General features: G+C 40.3%; 1 protein-coding gene and 1 non-coding gene across 2 annotated transcripts in view; one reads left to right on the forward strand and one right to left on the reverse strand.

Annotated features, from left to right (window-relative positions):
* COMMD1 (copper metabolism domain containing 1) overlaps positions 1-21075 on the forward strand; it is a gene marked incomplete at its 5' end in the record, with an annotated part of 139881 nt that overhangs the window by 90002 nt on the left and 28804 nt on the right. The gene's annotated exons all lie outside the window — the stretch shown is intronic.
* Positions 2532-2635, reverse strand: LOC111724605. Its single transcript, XR_002772875.1, has one exon. It is a non-coding gene; the product is annotated as a U6 spliceosomal RNA (small nuclear RNA).

A 21075-nucleotide genomic window follows, 5' to 3' on the forward strand; every position in this document is an offset into this window, starting at 1 on the left:
CAAACAACAATAATGGCTGCAACCAAAAAATAGCTGGGCGTTGTGGTGGGCACCTGTGGTCCCAGCTACTTGGGAGGCGGAGGCAGGAGACTCCCTTGAGCCCAGGAGTTGGAGGTTGCTGTGAGCAGTGAAGCCATAGCACTCTACCCAGGGGCACAGCTTGAGGCTCTGTCTCAAAAATAAATAAATAAATAAATAAATAAATAAAACCACCTAAAAATGTTTTAGGTCACAGGCATCCTCAAACTACGGCCCGCAGGCCACATGTGGCCTGCCTAGGACCTTTATCTGGCCCTCCAGGTGTTTTTGCTGCCGCTGCCTGTCCTGCTTAGCAGCTGACTTGTCCCAGGGTCTGCAGTCTGGCCCTCCGACGGTCTGAGGGACAGTGAACTGGCCCCCTATTTAAAAAGTTTGAGGACCCCTGTTTTAGGAGAAGGGAATAAAGAAAGAAAATGTAAAGCAATGCCTTAGAGTTTCTCTTCTTGGCTATTCTAGATACCAGGGACATAGATATTATATATGTTTATTATATATATTTCATATCCATTACTAAAAGTTGGATATAAGGCCAGGCACAGTGGCTCACTCCTGTAATCCTAGCACTTAGCACTTTGGGAGGCCAAGATGGGAGGATCACTTGAGGCCTGGGCAACATTGTGAGATCCTATCTCTAAAAAAAAAAAAAAAAAATAGCCAGTTGAAGTGGTATGCAACTATAGTTCCAGTTACTTGGAAGGCTGATTGAGGCAGAAGGATTGCTTCAGCCCAGGTGTTTGAGGCTATAGTGAGCTATGATGCCATCACTGTACTCCAACGTAGGTGACAGAACAAGACCCTATCTCAAAAATACTTTCAAAAATTTAAAATAAAAAAAAATTGGAAATAAGATGACAACATAGTATGGAAGAAGACCTGAGTATGAGTTTCAAGAGAGTTAAACTGTATTCCCAGTTCTTCTATTAACTAAATATTTTCCTGTGATTCCAAGGTTAATTTAACTTTTTATTTCCTTTAAAAACTTTAGAGGCCGGCTTGGCACCTGTAGCTCAAGCAGCTAGGGTACCAGCCACATACGCTGGAGCTGGCAGGTTCAAATCCAGCCCTGGCCCACCAAAACAACAGTGGCAACTGCAACAAAAAATAGCAAGGCGTTGTGGCAGGTGCTTGCAGTCCCAGCTTCTTGGGAGGCTGTAGCAAGAGAATCGCTTAAGCCCAAGAGTTTGAGGTTGTTGTGAGCTGTGACATCACAGAATCGCTTAAGCCCAAGAGTTTGAGGTTGCTCTGAGCTGTGATGTCACAGAATCACTTAAGCCCAAGAGTTTGAGGTTGCTGTGAGCTGTGACGTCAAAATACTCTACCCAGGGTGACAGTTTAAGACTCTGTCAAAAAAAAAAAAAAAAAAAAAACTTCAGAGGCCAAATGTGGTGGAGCATACCTGCAATCCCAGTACTTTGGGAGGCCAAGGCAGAATTGCTGAAGGCCAAAAGTTTGAGACCAACCTGGGCAAGATAGCAGGACACCCTGTCTCAAACAAAAAGCTTTAGGGTGGTGCCTGTGGCTAAGAGGAGAAGGGTACCGGCCCAATATGCCAGAGGTGGTGGGTTCAAACTCAGCCCCAGCCAAAAACTGCAAATAAAAACTACTTTAGAACAAATGTCTCTATTTATATTTTAATTTTTATCAGTATGTCCATATATTTTTGCCTAGATGTTAAAAAAAATTTTTTTTTTTTGAGAGGAGAAGTCTCACTTTGTCACCCTTAGTAGAGTACCCTGGTGTCACAGCTCATAGCAACCTCAAACTCTTGGGCTTAAGCGATTCTCTTGCCTCAGCCTCCCAAGTAGGTGGGGCTACAGGCACCCGCCACAACGTCCAGCTAGTTTTAGAGACTAAGTCAGTCTTTTAGAGACTGGCTCAGGCTGATCTTGAACCTATGAGCTCAGGCAATCCACCCGCCTTAGCCTCCCAGAGTGCTAGGATTACAGGCATGAGCCATCATAGATGTTCAAATGTTATGAGAAGTATTTTTTAATGATAGATGCAACTTATATTAGTATTTGAAACGTCCTTTCAAACTGTAGAATTTGAGTTATGAGTATAGGGAAAAAAAACTAAGCTCACTGAAAAATAAAAAGCAGTCCATAGTGGGAAATAGAGACTACTTCTCAAAGGAGGAAAGTAGAAGTGTGCCAGGTGCTTACAGCCTCATTTTTCCAAAATGTTGTATATACGCACACATGGACACTTTTTTTTTTAATTGAATGGTAACTATGTATATTCATGCACTTCTGGGGTACAGTGTGGGGTTTTCACGTGCAATCTGAAATACTTCCATCAAACCAGTCAACACAGCCTTCATGTCATTTTCTCAGTTATTGTTTTAAAACGTTCACATTCTACTCTTAGAAAGATTCACTTGTACCCCTGTAAGAAAGACCTCAGAAATGATCCCTCCAAACCCCCTCCCTCCACCCATACCTCCTTCCCTTCTCCCTCCCCCCTCCCCATATTCTTAGGCTATTTGGTTATAGAAAAATATGGAACGCTAAATGAATTTGCGTGTCATCCTTGCGCAGGGGCCATGCTAATCTCTGTATCTTTCCAATTTTAGTATATGTGCCGCTGAAGCGAGCACTGGACACTCTTAATATCAGGAACATTTATCTCTATATAATTACCTCAGTTTGTAAGACCTAAATTACTCAATTCTCTTGAAAGGTTAACAGACAAAAGTATTGCAGTTTGGTTTTAGATTGTTTTTTTTTCTGGTTCTTTGGAGCCTGCAAATTTACAAGATTTGTTCTGACCTTCAAATATTGCTCTTGTGATGTGCTGCTAATAAAACATCTGCTACTTGTACTATTGTGTCATCATCACCTAGTACATTGCCCGCCAAGTACTCAGTTTACAAGACAGACTAACAAGCCATAAAGGCACACCTGTTTAACCAGCTGTTGTTGAGTAATACGAAACTGTTAAACACATCACATCTGGACAGTCCCTGGATAATAAACTTACTCTAATTGAGATCTGCACATTGAGTTGTTTTTACATTAGCAAGCATGCACTCATATAGATCTCTTTGGGTTTTTGTGTGTCTTGTGCCAAGTGTTTTATGAGGAAAAAATATCTCTAGGTACTAAAATGTTTCAAAACCAAATTTCATTTACATGGTGCTTTTCACACTGCTGATTTATTTTTTTCTTTGAGACAAAGTCTTACTTTGTCACCCTTGGTAGAGTGCTGTGGTATCATACCTCACAGCAACTTCAGACTCTTGGGCTCAAGCGACCCTCTTGTCTCAACTTCCCAAAGAGCTGAGACTTATAGGCGCCCACCACAAAACTCAGGTATTTTTAGAGATGAGGTCTCACTCTTGCTCAGGCTGGTCTCTAACTTGCGAGCTCAAGCAGTCCACCCTCCTCGGCCTCCCAGAGTGCTAGGATTAGAGGCATGAACTACCACACCCGGACTTATTTTTTCTATTCTTATAACTCATATTCTGTAGACTCAGAAGGATGTTTCAGATGCTGACTTAAGGCTGGACACTGTGGCTTACACCTGTAATCCCAGCATTTTGGAAGGTTGAGATAGGAGGATTTCTTGAGCTCAAGAGTTCAAGACCAGCCTTTGCAATATAACAAGACTCCATCTCTATGAAAATGGAAAGAATTAGCCAGTGTGGTGGTATGCACCTGTTGTCCCATCTACTTGGAAGGTTGAAGGGGGAGGATCTCGTGTGCCCAGTTCAAGGCTGCAAGTGAGCTATGATTGTGCCACTGCACTCCACCCTGGGTAACAGAGAAATCCCATCTCTTAAAATAAAAAGGTAAGCAGACCTGACCTCTACTCTGAGGGGTGATGTTTTCTGTGTCTTCCAAGGCTGTTCACTCTACTAACATTCTTAAAAAGATAGTTTGGAAGAAAAGCAGTCAGTGCTTTTGCTTGCAAAATTTACAGGGACTTCAGGCGTCTGCCACAAAACAGTGGCTAATTATGTGTATTTAGCAGTGGCTAATTATATGTAATTAGCAGTGGCTAATTCCTGGGCTCAAGGGATCCTGCCTTGGCCTCCCGGAATGCTAGGATTACAGGCGTGAGCCACTGCACCCAGCCAAGCTTTTCTTAGAGTATAGTCAAATTATCAAGTTCTAGAGCACAGGACTATATTCCTTTAGGCAATGTTGCTATATTTATTATGCTATTTACTTTTGAGTAAAAGATTTGACTTGCATGTTTGTTAGAATTTTCAATCTACAAATTAATCTAATAATCTCTTCTGTGTAAACTCTAACATTACTGTTGGCATTTTTAGCATTTTTCATTGTGATTAGAACCTTTAATTTGATGATTTTATGTATATGTGTGTGTGTGTGTATATATATATATTTTTTAAAGCCCCAGCTCCTAAGACCCTGGTGATTATATTTTTATTTCTAGAAATTCTGCTTGGCTTTTTTCAAATTTGTCTCATCATTTAAAATAATAACATTATTCTTCATTCTGTGTCTGATAATACCATTTTGTAAAGTTCTAGAAGCCTCCCAAAGTCCTGGGATTACAGGTACCTGGATGGTAATTTTTTTTTTTTTTTTTTTTGAGACAGAGCCTCAAGCTGTCCCCCTGGGTAGAGTGCCATGGCATCACAGCTCACAGCAACCTCCAACTCCTGGGCTCAAGCAAGTCTCCTGCCTCCGCCTCCCAAGTAGCTGGGACCACAGGTGCCCGCCACAACGCCTGGCCATTTTTTTGGTTGCAGCCATCATTGTTGTTTGGCGGGCCCAGGCTGGGGATTCGAACCCACCACCTTAGGTGTATGTGGCTGGCGCCTTAGCCGCTTGAGCCACAGGCACCGAGCCTGCAATTTAATTTTTAAATTAGAATTTGAAAGCTATGAAACTGAATCTTAGAAAGACTTAAAGAAAAAAAAAAAGCTATGAAAGAAGAGAGAAGAAAAAAATAGAAATGGGAAGTAGCTAGTCACAACGGAAGGCGTATGTGACAGATCTACCTGCAGTAATTGGGTGTTTCCAATTACCACCCTAGAAGTGCATCTGAATTTCCCACTCAATTTGACTGATGACAGGCATCACTCAGTTTAATTTGAATTGACTAAAGGTACTTGTCCTCATTTCTTTTGAAAGATAAAATTAGGGAGAGGACCAACTGGATTCTTGGATTATCATTTCTAATCTCACTTTAATTTCTTGAGATAACCTATAGAAACTCAGTAACCCCACTTTTTTCCCACTACTTTGCTCTGGCTCTTAAGATCTTTATTCTGGGAGGCTGAAGCAAGTGGATTGCTTGAGCTCAGGAGTGAGAGACCAGCCTAAGCAAGAGCAAGACTCCATCTCTAAAAATAGCCAGGTGTCATGGCAGGCGCCTGTAGTCTCAGCTGCTCCAGAGGGTGAGGCAAGAGGATCACTTGAGCCCAAGAGTTTGAGGTTGCTGTGAGCTGTGATGCCCAGCACGCTACCGAGGGTGACAAAGTGAGATACTGTCTCAAAAACAAACAAACAAACAAACAATATGATCTCTGTTTAGTATTTAAACACCTATGTTACAGACTGAAGGAGGAAAAGAGGGCAAATATCATGCATGAATATGATTATGAAAATGCCTAAACTTCCAGAGAACAATGAGGGCAGATTTTGACTACAGCTGCTTCACTTCTGTAATGACTGATCAGGGCTGCAAATCAAGATCACATCTACCTAGATTTGGTACGCAATTTTTTTTTTTTTTGAGACAAAGTCTTAACTTTGTCATCCCTGGTAGAGTGCTATGGTGTAATAGCTCACAGCAACCTCAGACTCCTGGGCTCAAGTGATTCTCTGGCCTCAGCCTTCAGAGTAGTTGGGATTACACAATGCCTGGCTATTTTTAGAGGCAGGGGTCTCACTCTAGCTCAGGCTGGTCTTGAACTTGTGAGCTCAGGCAATCCACCTGCCTTGGCCTCCCAGAGTGCTAGGATTACAGGCATGACCCACCACATCAGTCACGGGTCAGCAATTTGTTATTGTTAAAGTCCTAGGTTCATGTCACAATATCAGTTATAGAAAAAAGGATGGAATCTTTGGTATAGTTTATTCAAGACATTTTCCTTTTTTCTCACCTGACCTTCTACATTCTTTTCTTTTTTTTTCTATAGACAAGGCATTGCTCTCACTCTGTCACCCAGTCTGGAGTGCAGTGGTATGTCAATAGCTCACTTGTAACCTCAAATTCCTGCACTCAAGTATTCTCCTGCCTCACCCTATTGACTAGTTAGGACTGTAGGTGTGCACTGCCATGCCTAGCTAATTTAGGGAGGGGTTTTTGGTGGAGACAGGGTCTTGCTATGTTGCCTAGGCTGTTCTAGAATTCCTGGGCTCAAGCAATCCTCCTGTCTCTGCTTCCCAAAGCACAGAGAGAGGAATAAGCTAGCATGCCTGGACTGACCTTCAATACATTTGTTATTAGATATCATTTTCCCCAAAACCTGTGGAGTTATGTGACTTCAGGTTGGAGGGGAGAAAATGTAATATTTTTTTCTCACTCGTTGCCTGGCTCATGACTGACATTCTTTAACAAGACATATTAATAAGAGAAAAGCACATATATTTATTTAATACCATAAGATTCACATGACATGGAAGCCTTCAGAAATGAAGATTCAAAGACTCAGGGAAAACCTTATTTTTTAACACTTAGATTTGATAAAGAATGGACAGTTGTGTAGAAGTATATGATTGGACAAAAGAGGGGTATAATCCATGGTATTTAACTGGAGGAACTTAGCAAGGCCTGTTGGTTAAGATTCTTCTTGGATGCCAGGTGAAGTGGCTTACATCTATAATCCCAGCACTTGGGAGGCCGAGGCAGATGGATTACCTGAGCTCACAGTTTCAAGACCAGCCTAAGCCAGAGCAAGACCTCATCTCTAAAAAATAGCCAGGCGTTGTGGTGGGTGCCTGCAGTCCCAGCTACTCCAGAGGCTGAGGCAAGAGAATTGCTTGAGCCCAGGAGTTTGAGGTTGCTGTGAGCTATGACACCATAGCACTCTAATGAGGGTGACAAAGTGAAACTCTGCCTCAAAAAAAAAAAAAGATTCTTCTTGGCTTCTCTATGTAACATTCCTTCCCTCTGGGTATAGGGCCAGGATACCTGTCACTTCAGAGTCTTCAAGAAAGGTCAGAGAGACCTTATTGCTCTAAGCTTTACTCACTTTCCTTCAGCTTAAAATACTATGCCAAGGTTGTCATAATTCAAGATACTGTGCTCTGATCCCTGGCAAGGTCACTGATGCTAGGACTTTTACTCAAATTGATTTGTATTAATCTTTAGTCCCATTTTCTATTTATAGGATACTGATTACCCTATCACATTCCAGTTTATGAAGAAACATACCATAATGTAGCTACCAAATCAAAGCCATTCAGTTTGTAGTCCTAGTTAATTGAAAAATGTTAAACACAGGTGAATATAATAGAATATAGAGTCCAGAATTAGACCCATAGATTAATTCTGTGGGTCTAATCAATTTTGTGGTCAGTTGATTTTCAGCAAAGATGATTCAATGGAGAAAGAATAATTTTTTGAAGAAATTAAACTAAGGCAATTAAACATCTGTGTGGGTAGGGAAAAAAACCCTCAAGCTATACTTTGAATCACATACAAAAATTGACTCAAAGTGAATCATAAAATTCTAAAACCTCTCCCAAATGTCTGACTTGTCCTTTTATTCTCTTAACAGGGTCATTTGCTCTACAAAGAAAGAAAACTTAGGAGAAAATTTTTGCAACTTTGGGCTAGGAAAAGAATTGTTAGATATAGCATCAAAAAGCATGGTCCATAAAAGAAAATAATTAGTAAATAAGACTTCCGTCAGAACTAAAAACTGCTGGAGTGAGCATGGTGGCACCTGTAATCCCCAGCAACTCTGGAGACTGAGGCCGGAGGATTTCTTGAGCCCGAGAGCTTGAGACCACCTTGTGGAAAATAGTGAGACCCTATCTCTAGAAATACAAGAAAACAAACTAGCCAGGTGTGGTGGCATGCACCTATAGTCCCAGCTACTCAAGAGGCTAAGGCAGGAAGATTGCTTGAGCCCAGGTATTCGAGGCTGCAGTGAGTTATGATCATACCACTGCCCCCAAGCCTGGGTGACTGAGACCCTGTCTCTACAATAAAAAAAAATTTAAAAACTTGTGCTAGAATTAAAAGTGAATGCTGGAAGTTACTACAAGGATAGTGGTTACCTCCAAAAGTAAGATGGGAGAATACACTTGGGAAGAGAGATGCAGGGGCTTCTAAGACAATTGTATTAATTCTTAAGCTAGGTGATAAGATACTGAAGACCTTTTTTAGAGAATGGGAATACCACTGTCAGTCAATAAGTTCAACTTTATTAAATAGGTTTGTCCAGATTCATAATATTTGGGATTTAGGAAAACTTGGCTTAGCATAACAAAGTGCAGACATTTTATATTCTGGCTCAGAATAGTAAAACTTTTTCTGATGCTGACATTAAGTTTTGGGGTTTTTTTTTGTTGTTCTTTGTTTGTTTGTTTTTGAGACAGAGTCTCAAGCCCTGGGTAGAGTGCTGTGGCATCATAGCTCACAGCAACCTCCAACTCTTGGGCTCAAGCAATCCTCTTGCCTCAGTTTTTCTATTTTTAGTAGAGACAGGGTCTTAATTTTTGCTCAGGCTGGTCTCAAACCTCTAAGCTCAAGCTATCCACCTGCCTCAGCCTCCCAGAGTGCTAGGATTCCAGGCCTGAGCCACCTCATCCGGCCTTTACATCAAGTTTTAACATGACAGTAACTCTATGTGTTTTGGGACTCTGTAGAACAAGGACAGAAGCAGGTACAGGAGATTTGAAGGTTTTTAGTGAAACAGCCAAAATGAGTTAACAACCTGATAGGAAATGATATGATAGGAGAAGAGTTTCTCATTGATTATAGCCAGGTGCTTTATTTGACTTGAGAAGATAATTAGAACTCAGATAGTGTGAATATTAGAGATAGAAACTTAGGTGGAGGCCAATTGAAGAGGAAGGAGTGAATGGGGGTGGTCAGGAGAACAAGTTGAATGAAAAAAGTAATAACACATCTTCTGGGACCTGAAGGACAAACCCTCATTGGTTGTATTTCTTGGCTGGAAGGCTTGTGACAAGAAGTTTGAAAGAGGGAATGAACATTAGTTTTTTATTTTGCTTTAAGAAAGAGATAATTTCCAAACGATTTTGTCTTCTTGGTGTAATATTACTTGAGTATTACAAATTTAGTACAGTTTTTTCTTTCTTAAAATACATATACCTCTTTTTGGCCCCCTCTGTATTTAATTTGGTTTAAGATAAGGAAAAAGATTACTCATTGTTCCAATTTATAATAAAAATACAAATTTATTTTAAGTATACTTGTTAGAGTTAATATTATAAAAGGACTAAACAGTGAGTTTTAAATAGACAATTTTAGGGTTAACCTAATCAATCCCCCCTTCCTATTTTTGAGACGTGACTGATGGAAAATAAAAACACCCCAGTTAAAGGTATTTTTATCTCTCGAGTGAGGATTTTCTGGAGTCGGCCAGAAGTTGACATCGTTACTCATGTCACAGGCAACTCTCATAGCCTCCCACACATACTTCTATTGTACTTCACTTTATGGACAGCATCTATTTATATTTCTGTATCCTTCAGAGAGTTGCAAATTCCAGCATAGGGACCTAGTCTTAGTACTTTTGTGTTTTTAGGGAGTAGCATAGTGAGTGGACATGGTAGGTGCTCAGAAACAAACCACTGTTCCCTCAGAGTGGACTGCATTCCTGGAGACATTACTTAAAAAGAGATCTTTGCTATACACTAATCAGTATTTTTAAAAAACTGATTTATAAGTAAATTTTGAGATATAAATTTTTTTATGTCTCAAATCCACTTCAAATACAGAAAAAAATAATTAAATCAAAGAAAAAGGGAGATCTTTCCAAGGCAAAGGCAAAGTTCTCTCTGCTAATGCCTTTATCAGACATCAGTAGAAAAAAAATGGAGTGAATTAAGTAAATATGGCGTGGTAGAGTATGAAGCATTGAAAAGTATTATCTCTGAGTATAAGCCTTCTCAAAGGTCTAAAGTAAACACTCCAGTGACTTCTACTTCCTGGGAAATGTACGTGGTTGTGTGCTTCAGATTTCCTTCTATAGAAATGGCTGGCATTTGGTGTGATTTTCTCTGGTACCTACCTGTGGTATAAATCATAAAAAGAATTTGCTTCCAAAGAATGCTCATAAAAAATGTCAGGGTGAAGATGAAGGCTAGTACTATGCCTGCCTTATTCAGCACACTGTTCCTAGTACCCAGTGGAGTTGGCTAAAAATAAGTATGCTGTGAGAGAGTAGATAACCTGTACACTTGGTGTTTGTTAATTGGTGCCTGAGATACACATTTGGGTCATGTTGTTGTCAGAGAAGAAAAGCTAGTGAAAAATAGAAAAATATGCAAAACTTCAGTAAGATATCCAGTTCTACCAATAGTAGTAGTCTTTCGCATAATTTTTCTTGCAAATACAAACATAATTACCCTTATGGAAGGCTGGGGAATGGTTAGATGTTTTTATCAAAATTGTATTATGTTTTACATATTCTGAAGAAGGTTGCTTTACCACTGAATAGATCATGGACAGCTCTCTAACTCAGTAGATGCAGATATAACTTACTCTTTTTGTAACAACTGCATAATACTTATTCTACATCCTAGTCAACTATTCTCCTCTATTTAATGACATTTAAGGTGTTTCTGCTTTGTTGTTCTTATTGATATTTTTGTACTACAAACAAGTCAGGAAAAAAAATCCTTAAATATGTATATATTTGGAGTGTCCAGAAAGTATGCAGGCATGTATGTCTCTATTTTCTTTTAGGACACTATTAAAATTTGCTTTAATACTTCTTTGGGGGGAAAAAAATCACACTTTTAGTGAATGATGAGAAACAGTTTTACATTAGCTGTATGCTATTCTTTTATTTATTTATTTATAGACAGAGTCTCACTGTGTAGCCCTCGGTAGAGTGCTGTGGCATCACAGCTCACAGCAACCTCAAACTCTTGGGCTGAAGTGATTCTTTTGCCTCAGTCTCCCAAGTAGCTGGGACTACAAGCACCTGCCACAACACCCAGCTATTTTTTTTTTGTTGTTGTTGTTGTTTGCCTGTCATTGTTGTTTGACAGGCCTGGGGCCCGTTTTGAACCCACTAGCCCCATGTATGTGGCCAGCGCCCTAGCCACTGAGCTACAGGTGCTGAGCCTAGGCTATTATTTTTAATATCTATTATGCTGTGAATTATAGGGAAAAGGTTCCAGTAGCTCAAGGAGGGACCTTGCCATTGAATGTGACAAAGTGTTGCATGACTTGAATTCATGGGGAATAGGTTCCAACACCTTATATCACTGTTACATGGGATCTATTGGTTATCCTGTGTACTATGCTATACAAGTATTATGCCATGAATTCATGGGGAATAAATAGGTTCCAGTACCTCATAACATGATTCCATTGGTTCTTCTCTGTGCTACGTTATATGCTTATTATGCCATGAATTCATAGGGAATGGGTTGCAGGAGCTCAGTCTCCTTTCCATTGGTTCTCACAAGTGGGCTTCTCTGGGTGGAGTAGCGGGCGCCTCAGTTGAACCCAGGTACCTTTCTCTTTGGCTTCCTTCTTTTTCTGAACATTTTCCTTCACACATTTCAGGAAGCTATCTCAGCTCTTAGACTGCTTAATATACTCAATACTAACATTCATCCTCTTGGCAAGAATCTTGCCCTTAACTTGTTTGTTTACAACAATGCCAGCAGCATGCTGGGTAACATTATAGACTCTTCCAGTTTTGCCATGGTAACATCTGTGTGGCATGCCTTTTTGAACAGTACCCACCCCCTTGATGTCTACAATATCACCTTTCTTGTAGATTCGCATATATGTGGCCAAAGGACTAACTCCATATTTTCTAAAAGGCCTAGAGAACATGTATCGGGTGCCTCTCCTCTTACCCTTTGTTTTTGTTATTTTGGTGAATTCCTAGAAGATGGTGTTTCCGGCCAAAAGACATATGTCTCTATTTTTATATTACATGCCTAGATACTTTCTTGACAGCCCCCCAGAGGTGTGTGTATATCCATATCCTTAAGTGCTGGTGCTCCTGTTTCTGTAAGAGAATCTCCGGAAGTAGGATTTCTCTTGGAAAGTGTATATACATATTTTTAATTTTTTTTCTTTTCTTTTTTAGAGACAGAGTCTTACTTTGTCGCCCTTGGTAAAGTGCCGTGGCGTCATAGCTCATAACAACCTCTAGCTCTTGGGCTTAGGTGATTGTCTTGCCTCAGCCTCCCAAGTAGCTGGGACTATAGGCGCCTGCCTGCCACAACGCCTGCCTATTTTTTGGTTGCATTTGTCATTGTTGTTTAGCAAGCCCAAGCTGGGTTCGAACCCTCCATTCTTGGTGTATGTGGCTGGTGCTGTGTAACCACTGTTCTCTGGGCGCCAAGCCTGTTATAATTCTTTAATCTTTTTCAATCTAGATTTTTTTTTTTTGAGACAGAGTCTCACTATATCGTCCTTGATAAAGTGCTGTGGCATCACAGCTCATAGCAACCTCAAACTCTTGGGCTTAATTGATTCTCTTGCCTCAGCCTCCTAAGTAGCTCGGGCTACAGGTACCCACCACAACACCCAGCTATTTTTTGTTGCAGTTGTCATCGTTGTTTAGCTGGCCTGGGCCAGGTTTGAACCTGTCACCCTCGGTGTACATGGCTGGTGCCTTAACCACTGTGCTATGAGTGCTGAGCCTTCAGTCTAGATTTTTAATGAATTACATCCCATTGTTGTTTTACTTTGCATTTCCTTGTCCATGAGTAAGACTGAGTCTATTGCCATATGTCTTTTAGCTATCTTGATTTCTTGTTAATTTGCCTATGTACATCTGTGCCTGTTTTTCTCTTGGATTGTTTATGAGTATCCTTATCAGCTTAGAGCAGCGGTTCTCAACCTGTGCATCACGACCCACAGGAACTGTATTAAAGGCTTGCAGCATTAGGAAGGTAGAGAACCACCAGCTTAGAGAAACATTTTATATTCTAAGAAGATATACAAATGGTCAACATATGAAAAAATACTCAACATGACTAATAATTAGGGAAACGCAAATTAGACTACAGTGAGATACAACCTTACTCCATCACAGTGGCCATTATTATAAAAATAAAAAAATAGCAGATGTTGGCATGAATATGGTGAAAAGGTAATGCTTATACACTATTCATAAGCATGTAAATTAGTATAACCTCTATGGAAGACAGTATGGATAAAGAACTGAAAATAGATCTACCATTTGATTCCGCAATCCCACTACTGGTTATCTACTCAAAGGAAAAGAAGTGATTATGTTAAAAACACAACTGCACCCAAGTGTTTATTGCAGCATGATTCACAAATGCAAAGATATAGAACCAACCTAAGTACCCACCAACCAAGGAGTAGATAAAGAAAACATAATACACACACACCCCTCATGGTATATACTACTTGGCCAACAAAAAGAATGAAATAATGTCTTTGGTAGCAACTTGGATGGAACTGGAGCTTGTCATTCTAAGTGAGCAAACCCAGGAGCAAAACCCCAAATACTCATGTATAAGTGGGAGGAACTAGCAGGTATGCATAATCATACAGAGTGACTTATGGACATTAGAGACTCAGAAGCAGGAGGGAGGTACAAGATAAAAAATTACCTATTGGGGCTCAGCACCCATAGCTTAGAGGCTAGGGCACCGGCCGCATACACCGGGGCTGGTGGGTTCAAACCTGGCCCTGGCCTGCTAAACAGTAATGACAACTGCAACAAAAAAATAGCCAGGCGTTGTGGTGGGCGCCTATAATCCCAGCTACTTAGGAGGCTGAGGCAAGAGAATCACTTAAGCCCAAGAATTTGAGGTGGCTGTGAGCTGTGATGCCATGGCACTCTACCATGGGTGACATAGACATAGTGGGACTCTGTCTCAAAAAAAAAAATTACCTATGGGTACAATGTACACCATTCAGGTCACAAATGAATTAAAAGCCTAAACATTTCTACTATGCAACATGGGCCTGTAGTCTCATCCATGTAACAACAACAACAAAACAACACTTGTACTCCCTAAATCCACTTAAATAAAAAAGGAAAAAAAAAAGTCTCCTATTTGAGTTTTTTTGGTTTGTTTTTGGCATTAACATTAAATTTGTAATCCATTAGAAATTTTTTTAAATGTAGAATAACTCAGAAGTCTAATTTCCTTTTCTGATAGCTAGAAAAGTATAATTTAAACATATATACTGGCCAGGCATGGTGATTCACACATGTAATCCCAGCATTTTGGGAAACTGAAGTGGAAGGATCAGTTAAGACCAATAGTTCAAGACTAGCGTGGGCAACATAATGAGATACAGTCTTTATTTAATTAATTAATTAAAATTTAGGCTGGGTGCTATGGCTCACACCTATAATCCTAGCACTCTGGGAGGCCGAGGTGGGTGGATTGCCTGACCTCACAGGTTCGAGACCAGCCTGAGCAGGAGTGAGCCCTTGCCTCTAGAAAAAATAGCCAGGCATTGTGGTGGGTGCCTATAGTCCCATCTACTTGGGAGGCTGAGGCAAGAGAATTGCTTAAGCCCAGGAGTTTGAGGTTACTGTGAGCTGTGCTACCACCATACTCTACAAAGGGCAACAAAGTGAGACTCTGTCACAAAAAAAAAAATTAGAAGAAATATGTATGCTACACTTATCATAAAACCTAATGTTAACCTTGTATCTATTAATTTAACACAGTTTAACACTGGATGAGGAGTTAGAAATTAGATATAGGCTCTCCTCCACCATGACCAAATTCCAAAAGTTGTGATGCCGGATTTTTTTTGGTCCCAGTGATGCTAAAGAACAGAACAGATCTCATAAATGGCATTGTTAAGCAGAGAGGCCTCAGAACACTTGAATGGTAATTCTAATGCTGGCAGGTACTAAGAGTTGCTGAAGGAACTGGAGGAGAAAGGTTGGTCTTGGTGTCTGGGAGGTAGCACAGGCAGAAGAAAATCCATATAAAAGTGGACCCGGCTCGGCGCCTATAGCTCAACCGGCTAAGGCGCCAGCCACGTACACCTAAGGTGGCAGGTTCGAATCCCCAGCCCGGACCTGCCAAACAACAATGACGGCTGCAACCAAAAAATAGCCGGGCGTTGTGGCGGGCGCCTGTGGTCCCAGCTACTTGGGAGGCAGAGGCAGGAGACTCGCTTGAGCCCAGGAGTTGGAGGTTGCTGTGAGCTATAATGCCACAGCACTCTACCCAGGGGGACAGCTTGAGGCTCTGTCTCAAAAAAAAAAAAAAAGTGGACCCACATAATTTAAACCCATGTTATTTATTCCAGGGTCAGCTATATTCAGGTTTATGACGTATCAAAAAGTCTTATTTGGTATTTTTTTGTAACTAAGTAAAAATATGCCACCGGCAGTGGTTTTCTACTTGGGAGCTATTGTTTTTATAATGTCTTATTAGCATTCTTTTAAATGCTCTACATAAGCTCTATAATTGTTATAACTGGGCTACATCTAGATTAGACAAGCCATTTTTTTTTTTTTTTTGGTAAACTTTTCCAAGTACAGACTAAGAAAACTTGAGTAGGAAAAATGACATCAGAGTAATTCCACTGATCATTGATAATTAGGGCCTTTCATCTGTACAGTTAAAAGAGCTATAAGAACATTATCTCATAATTCTCAAATGGCCCTCTTAAGTGGACATGCAGATACCATTACCCTAATTTACAGAAGTAGTTTGTGGTCTGTAAGAGGTTAGAAACTTCACATAGAGTTAAAAGCAAAAGTAGAGACGAATTTTAAAAACTGTTTCTTAATCTTTCTAGACTACTCTAAGTCCACAATTGCTCTTTTTAGAACTGTAAGGATTGTTACAATATAGTTTGGAATCAAAAAGATACACATGAAATGAAAATTTCCCATCAGTTCTGGTTAGTGCATTTCATGCTCAACTAAACATTTCTAGTGGGTGCTTAATAAATACTTAATGATGATGTTCCCTCTTATCAAAACTATTGAAGATTTTACAAAGAAAAATGGGCACACTGTCATTTATTATTTATCACCTAAGTGTCCTCAGTGTGAATAGCATTTTGTTCTCAAATGTTCCCCGGAACTAGACAATGTACCTAGCATCCAAATCCTATTTTGGTTACACATTTTTTTGTTGTTAACTTTTAGATAAAGACTTTGTCTATGTGTAGAACAGCAATCTAATATTGGAACAATGTGTGAATAATGTTCTACAAGTAACAGTGTATTTTTAAATTGCATCAAAATTACCAAAATTTGATAATCGTTAAACAGTCTTTCTAAGAGTCTTCATAATTTTTGTTCAAGTATGCTATAGTTTTTTTGTTTGTTTTGTTTTGTTTTGAGACAGAGCCTCAAGCTGTCGCCCTCAGCAGAGTGCTGTGGCATCACAGCTCACAGCAACCTTCAACTCCTAGGCTCAAGCCATTCTTTTGCCTCAGCATCCCAAATAGCCAGGACTACAGGTGCCTGCCACAATGCCCGGCTATTTATTGGTCGCAGGCATCATTGTTTTTTGGCGGGCCTGGGCTGGATTCAAAACCCACCAGCTCAGGTGTTATGTGGCTGGCGCCTTAGCCACTTGAGCCACAGGTGCCAAGCCATATGCTATAGTTTTAATGCGTTGGAGGTGAAGTCTACCAGGACCATGACTGTGTCAGGAGCCATTAAAGAAGGGGCTGAATGCAAATACAGGGGAGATAATACATCCTCATACTGTAACCCTGTACTTGGCCATGGCATACTTATAGAAAAATAGAACCCAATGTTGTTAATTTTTTTTTTTTTTTTAGAGACAGAGTCTCACTTTGTTGACCTTGGTAGATTGCTGTGGTGTCACATCTCATAGTACCCTCTAGCTCTTGGGCTTAGGCGATTCTCTTGCCTCAGCCTCCTGAGTACCTGGGACTATAGGCACCCACCACAATGCCTGGCTATCTTTTGTTGTTGCAGCTTGGCCAGGGCTGGGTTCAAACCTGCCACCCTCGGTACATGGGGCCAGCGCCCTACTCACTGAGCCACAGGTACCGCCCAAAACCCAGTGTTATTTTCAAAACCGTTCTGAGATAAGGATATTTTCCTAAGTACCCTACCCTGCTGATAACAAACTTACTAAAATCTTTGGTAAGTTTTGTAAAAATACCTATGGATACATTCCCCATATTCTTAGTAGAAGTTAATACATTTTTCTTTTTCTTTTTTTTTTTTTTCATTTTTGGAGACTGGATATCGCTCTGTTACTCAGGCTAGAGTGCCATGCCATCAGCCTAGCTCACAGCAACTTCAAGCTCCTGGATTCAAATGATCCTCCTGCCCCAGCCTCCCATGTAGCTGAGAATACAGGTGCTCCCAGCATGCCCAGCTAATTTTTCCCTTTTTTTTCCCCCCTGTTTGTCCCCCACTCCCATAATTTTTATACTTTTTTGTAGAGATGGGTTTCACTCTTACTCAGGCTTGTCTGGAACTCCAGAGCTCAAAGGATTCTCACACCTCAGCCTCCTGAAGTGCTAGGATTGCAGGTGTGAGCCACGGCACCTGGCCAGTATCAGTGTTTTATAACATGATATTAGAGATCCTTCGTCTTACCCTCAAAATTTATTAAAAATAAATTACCTGTGTCTTACTGGTAACCATCTTCTTCCTCCCATTGTTTTTCTTAATCTGTTCTGGCAAAAGTCACCAATAACTTTTTCACTACCAGAGTCAGCATTATCGTTTTGTTTCTCATGCCAGTTCACTTGTCATATTTATACTTTGACCTCTCCCTGCTCTCTTTGATTTTTGGGTGCTGCTCTCTCCTGATATGCTTTCCTTTCTTTCCTTTCTGTCTCCTTCATTGTTGTCTCCTCCTTACTTCACCACTTGTCCTATAAATACACTTCTACCCCCAGCTTTCTCTTTACACTGTGCTTTCACTTGAAAGTCACATCTCCATGTCAGATTGTATTAAAAAAAAATCAAAATCAGCCGCACATATGCATGAATGTATTCATGATCTTTGTGTATTTGACTTAATAAAAAAAAAAATAAAAAGGAAGTCACATCCACCCTCCGCCCTTGCTTTCTATCTTCACTCTGAGAGTTCATTGTGAGCTGCTTCCAAATCTGTCTTTAGCACTGTCTTTTCCTCAGAAACTCTGTGTAAATAACTGTAGGTACTTCCAATTCATGTCTTCTTACTTCATGTTTCTTCCCCTCATTTCCTGTTTTAGTTAGTGGTATTGCAGTCGTACTTAAAATCCCAGGCTAGAAATATAAGCAATCTTCATTGCTTTTCTCTCCCTCACTCCAGGCTGTTTGGTTACCTAGTCCTATATGTCTACAATATTTGGTGTATCTGTTTATTCATCTACTCCTAGGCCCACTGCCCTACATCAGGTCATCTTCTCCTAATTTCTAATCATTTACCTCTAGTCTTTGACAATGCTTCCTGAATTACACACCTGATCATTTCTTGAATGATTTCACTGGGCTATTTTTATTTACAACATCCCTGACACCTACTGTATGGGGTTTTTTGGCCCTCCCCCAAAAACAATTTCCTTAATTCTTTTTTTCTTTTTTTTTTTTTTGAGACAGAGCCTCAAGCTGTCGCCCTGGGTAGAGTGCTGTGGCATTACAGCTCACAGCAACCTCCCAATTCCTTGGGCTCAAGCAATACTCCTGTCTCTGCCTCCCAAGTAGCTGGGATTACAGGCATCCACCACAACACCCGGCTTTTTTTTGGTTGCAGCCATCATTGTTGTTTGGCGGGCCGGGCTGGATTCGAACCCACCAGCTCAGGTGTATGTGCCTGGAGCCTTAGCTGCTTGAACCACAGGCGCCGAGCCAATTTTCTTAATTCTTTGGACACCAACTGGGTATTCTACAATTCTGCTACTATTCAGAGTTAGAGCAGACCCAACAAGTCTCACTTGTGAGCTTAGTCCCATAAGAGCACCCCCACTTCAAATACTAATGGAAAGTATTGGGTCCTCAGGTTACCCAAACTTATGTCTGGTTGCAAATTGGTTATTCTTACGACCTTCTCTTGAGGTTCAGTAATTTACTAGAATGGCTTACCAGCTCAGAAGAGTGCTTTACTTACTGGTTTATTATAAAGGATACAATTCAGGAACAACTAATGGAATAGATGCATAGAGCCAGGTATGGGGTAAGGAATATAAAGTTTTTATGCCCTCTTCAGGCCTACCACCCTTCTGGCACGTGGATGTGTTCATCAACTTGGAAGCTTTCTGTGGTTAAGGGTTTTTCTGGAGACTATTACATAGACACAGTGGATTAAATCATTGGCCACTGGTGATAGGCTCAGTCTCTAGCCTAGTGATTTTTTTATTTTCAGTTGGTGTGCTGCGGCACAATTTTTAAAGATTAACTAAATTATTTTCAAAAGAAGTTCAAAGCACAGTAAGTATATATATTTTTTACTGTTTTTTTTTGATCAACATAATTTAAATGTGCTATGGAAGTTTAACTATAGATTCAAGTGTATCATGAGGTTAAAAATGTTAAAAAACACTGCTATAGCCCCTCAAAGGTCAGTGGGTAGGACTAAAATTTCTAACCCTCTAACCCTGCCTTGGTCTTGCCCATGACAGGCCCTTTATTGAAGCTACTTAGGGGGCCTCAGCCATTAATCATTTCCTTATCATACAAAAGGACACTCTTATCACTGGAGATTCCAAAGGTTTTAGGAGCTGTGTGCCAAGAACAATGAACAAAGACCAAATATATATTTCCAATTAAGTCATGGCTTCTTATCACCCAAAGTATGAAATTCTAATGCCTTAATGACATTTTACCTTGACTGTATCCTACCTTGACCCTCTTATGTGAGACCAGACTTTTAAAATTTATATACTCTCTGCATTATTTTTATAGTTTTGATATTCCCTGTACTCCAAATTAGCCTCTCTTCTATTTCTTCCTATAAAAATCCTAATACATGGCTCAGTGCCTGTGGCTCAAGTGGCTAAGGCACCAGCCACATACACCTGAGCTGGCGGGTTCAAATCCAGCCTGGGCCCACCAAACAACAATGACGGCTGCAACCAAAAAATAGCCGGGCATTGTGGCGGGCGCCTGTGGTCCCAGCTACTTGGGAGGCAGAGGCAGGAGATTTGCTTGAGCCCAGGAGTTGGAGGTTGCTGTGAGCTGTGATGCCGTGGCACTCTACCCAGGGTGACGGCTTGAGGCTCTGTCTCAAAAAAATAAAATAAAATAAAAAAATCCTAGTACATATACTGTTTTCATCATGAAACTGTTTAATTCCTCCAGAGTTAATATTCCCCTAACATATGCACTTGTAATACCTGGACTCTTTTCTATTACATCTTTGACCTTTTGCTTCAAATTATAGTTCATTATGTGTGTTTGTGTGTATGTTTTCAACACTATTATGAGTTTATTTGGGGTATAAGCTATATGTAAAACACAGTCATAATTTTATAACTTAGCCCGTAATACTCTTTGCTTTCAACTTTTAGTTAGATTCTGTATCTAACTAAAGACTAATTGTGCAGTTTCAAGAATTGGTTCATCTTCACATTGCCCCTCAAAAAAAAAAAATGACGAGAAAGAATAATTTTGCTTCACAGATGGTAAAAAGCACAGGAAAGTTGCTGCCTTTGTACATGTTTCTGAATCAGCAGTGTAAACAGAAATAGAATCTTCTATCATCTATAGCAGTGGTTCTCAACTTCCTAATCCATGGCCTTTTAATACAGTTCCTGTGGGTCACGACCACAGGTTGAAAACTGCTGATCTATAGTAAACTATTCTCAGTAATTAAAATTCTGGTGTTGTATATGTTGCATCTGTATTCTTTTTGATGAAGGCTGCCAGGTTTTGACATATCCGATATTTTATTCCATTCTTATGTCCTTTTCACCAGCAATTCACTCATCATTTAGAAGTGCCTGCTATTAGCCATGCAT

Source organism: Otolemur garnettii, unplaced genomic scaffold (genome assembly GCF_000181295.1).
Source record: "Otolemur garnettii isolate 467f Iridium unplaced genomic scaffold, OtoGar3 scaffold00024, whole genome shotgun sequence".
In the NCBI taxonomy this organism is placed as follows: domain Eukaryota; kingdom Metazoa; phylum Chordata; class Mammalia; order Primates; family Galagidae; genus Otolemur; species Otolemur garnettii.